Here is a 3,799-nt window from a genome sequence, read left to right as displayed (position 1 = left end):
AACTGTGCCAAGTTTGCAAGAAATTGGTGCAGCGGTTACGAAGATATACACATGTAACCATAAGTGGGCGTGGCTACGCCCATTTTCCAAAAATTTATAATATTCTTATTTTTCGTCTAAAAATTGTTGTAAATATCAATTTTGAGTGAATAATCTTCAGTAGTTACTAAAATATCGCAGTTTTCGTATTTCCAAAAATAGCCGTTATATGGGATGTGGGCGTGGTTATTGTCCGAATTAAAAGATTTTTGGCCGTTTGGTATGGTGTACTAAGGCCAACAACTGTGCCAAGTTTGCAAGAAATTGGTGCAGCGGTTCCTAAGATATACACATGTAACCATAAGTGGGCGGTGCCACGCCCATTTTCCAAAATTTTACCATAAACGTATTTCTTGGTAAAGAATTGTTGCAAGCATCAATTTTGAATAAATTAGATTCAATATTTACTAATTTATCGAAGATTTTGTATTTCTCTAAATTACCGTTATACGGGATGTCGGCGTGGTTATTGTCCGATTTTAAAAAGTTTCGGCGCTTTTTTATGCTGTATCAAGGCCAACAACTGTGCCAAGTTTGGAAGAAATTGGTGCAGCGGTTACCAAGATATACACATGTAACCATAAGTGGGCGTGGCTACGCCCATTTTACAAAAATTTATAATAGTATTTTTTTCGTCTAAAAATTATTGTAGATATCAATTAATCAATAAATATCGCAGATTTCGTATTTCTGGGAATTACCGTTATATGGGAAGTGGGCGTGGTTACAGTCCGATTTCCCCCATTTTCAATACCAACCTACCTTGGATTAAGGGAAACCTACATACCAAATTTCGTTGAGATATCTCAATTTTTGCTCGAGTTATCGTGTACACGGACAGACGGACAGACGGACGGGCAGACAGACATGGCTTAATCGATTTCTTTTTTCATCCTGATCATTTATGTATACATTTGTCTATATCTATCTCGATTCGTTTCGGCTGTTACAAACAACCGTTATGTGAACAAAATTAATATACCCTTGTGCACAAGTGCGCTCGGGTATAAAAACAGAAATTTTGCAACGATTCGTATGAACGTACGTTAACCAACAAAAACTAAAAATCGAAATAATTTTACATAGTGCACTTTTGCAAGTGCGTTGTGCTTGAATCGCTTTTTTTAATTGACTCTCGCTTTTTTTTTTAATAGGTGGAACCTATTAGGCGCTGAACCCTCAAAACCCTCCGTTCCCTTAATTGCAAGGGAAACAATGTTGTCACCATTAAGCTATTTCAATAAAAAAGTTTTACGGATATCTTAATTTTTTTTATGGCCTTTTAACCATTATATTCAACAATTTTTATCGAGCTTAAGACCGTTTCTTTCTAATGAAAAAATGTTGTCGAAAAACAATAATTTACCCATAGGTAGAACTTACATCTTTTATCACCACATCTCCTCATGAGACTTCTTCACCGCGGTCACTGGGATATGAACCATTAGAAACGGCCTCAAACTCAACAAAAATTTTTGAGATTTAAAAATATTTTTTACTATCATTATTTTAAACCAAATTATGGCAAATTTGTATGTATATTTCCCTCCAACAGGGAGGTTTAAACCCCCAAAACACCCTCCCCCCTTGCGGCTGGGAATTACCGATATTATACTGATGCCATATGGAAAAAAAGAAATCGTAGCTGACTTCGTTGCACAATTAACTAATAAATAAGCGTAACGTGGCAAGTGTTTTTCTTTTTATTTAAATATTTTTTTATTGACTTCATAACTATTCTCAATTCATTTTAGCAATAAATAATAAGATATGAAGAAAGTATTTGCGTGAACAATTGCGTATTGAGCATTACCCTACTAAATTCTGATAACTATTCTATTTAAATAAAGCGAAACTAACATTTGTAAAATATCCCTTGAAATCTCGATCTCTTAAGATTTTTATTATGTAAGTATTTGCCTGGAATTCAATGAAATGTTTTGCAACAAGTAAAACTGATAAGTTATCTGCCCCATTAAACGAGATTGTGTTCCTATCACCAAGATTTTATAGAATCTGATACAAGTTTATTAATCTATTTATTTTGTTAAAAATCGTTTATGCGAGAACTCTTTTATAGAACTGCGATAAATGCATTAACATTTTTGTATCCAAGATGAACGAAGTTGTAGAAACCTTTTCTGTTTTGAAATTGTCTTGGATGGTATTGGAAAAAAAAGCAATGATTCAGAAAGGATTAAAAAGAAAGCGCACAACATGGTACTTTAGATAAACTTATGCCTATTGTAAGTTATTCAACATAAGTGGTTTTCGCAGTAAAGTTAAATAAATATTATTTGCGACGATAATAATGCCCAGTTTTAGTTCAACATTTGTTTATAATGACAAAATAAGAATGCAAAGAAAAAATAGATTAGCAAAGCGGTTAAACCTTGCCCAAGCGATCCGTACGTGTAACGTGGCCAGTGATTTGTGTAACGTTGCCAGTGCCCAAATTTTATGAGCAGAAATTGTCAAAAACCTAAAATTTACAACAATTGAGTATGCAGATGTCCTTCTGCATTCATTGTGGACGACATACTGTAAAACAAGCACCATTTGTTCACCCATTACGCAGAAATGTCAAACTTTTTGACACAGTGCACATTCGAATGCCTATAACTTTGAAACCAAAGGGTTTATTAAAACCTTTCTTTTAGAAAAGCATAGATTTGACCATGCCTAATCATATCACCTAAAAAACCCAGATGGTTTTCTGTCATTCAATTGACAATTGATTCATATTTTAGAAAAAGTGCGTACGAATGTAACGTTGTCAGTCAAATAATCGACAAGGAGATGTCCCACCAGTTACAACTTTAAATATTTTTTAATACTTCTATGCAGTATATATAAACCAAGTTTTTATTGAAACCGAAAGCGTATAATTCATACTTTACTACACAAAAACATCTTTGCCAGATTCTGAAATGGAGAAAGGAGTACATTTTTATTTTCGATAGAAAAAAAGCAGTACAAACATAAAAAAGGAATAAAATATTGTTTTAATTATTTGTGCAATTTATTGTAAAAAATCACCAAAAAAGTAAATATATATATAATCGCATATTTGAGATCATTTTCATTAATTAGGTACAAACAAATAAATATATCTTAGCATCTTTTTCAAAGCAACAATAAATATTAAAAATAAATAAATTCCACAAAAGAGCTTCAAAGTCTTTCTGAATGTATGGCAATTTTTTTAATTTAGGCCTTATAATTAATTTAATATTTTTCTGATTTTTATACCCGAGCGCCCTGCACCTACCTGGCTACGACCATGCTTACACCTGTTTACTATCACACTTAACTTTACTTACTAAGGGCCGTAACCCTTAACTTTAAAGCTCACTTTATATTTAAAGGTTCGATTAAAAATAAAGCTATGTGTAAAGTTAAGCATTTCTGTCATCAGCAATGTACAGGGCGTAAAATAATAACTGTCGCACAGGTATTTTGAAAAATAAGAGGTCCTTTATAGATTTTGCGAAAAAAGTATTTTATTGTTAGCTTTGTAAATATTTTATTTTAATTTTATGTTTTAAAATTATAATCTTTCTTTTTTCGCAAAATCTATAAAGAAATCTTTTATTTTTCAAAAAAATTGTGCGACAGTTATTATTTTACGCCCTTTATATGATAAAAATTTTGTTTTTTTGGAGTACAAGGGAGTACATTGCAATAAAAAGGAGTTCGTCACATTCATTCGAATGATAGTTACATAAAACTAACAAATCGTTTGGTATTTTTGTTAAAG

The sequence above is a fragment of the Rhagoletis pomonella genome, unplaced genomic scaffold (assembly GCF_013731165.1).
Source record: "Rhagoletis pomonella isolate Grant_MI unplaced genomic scaffold, Rhpom_1.0 Rhpom_scaffold_00108, whole genome shotgun sequence".
In the NCBI taxonomy this organism is placed as follows: domain Eukaryota; kingdom Metazoa; phylum Arthropoda; class Insecta; order Diptera; family Tephritidae; genus Rhagoletis; species Rhagoletis pomonella.
Note: the sequence above shows the minus strand (reverse complement) of the source record.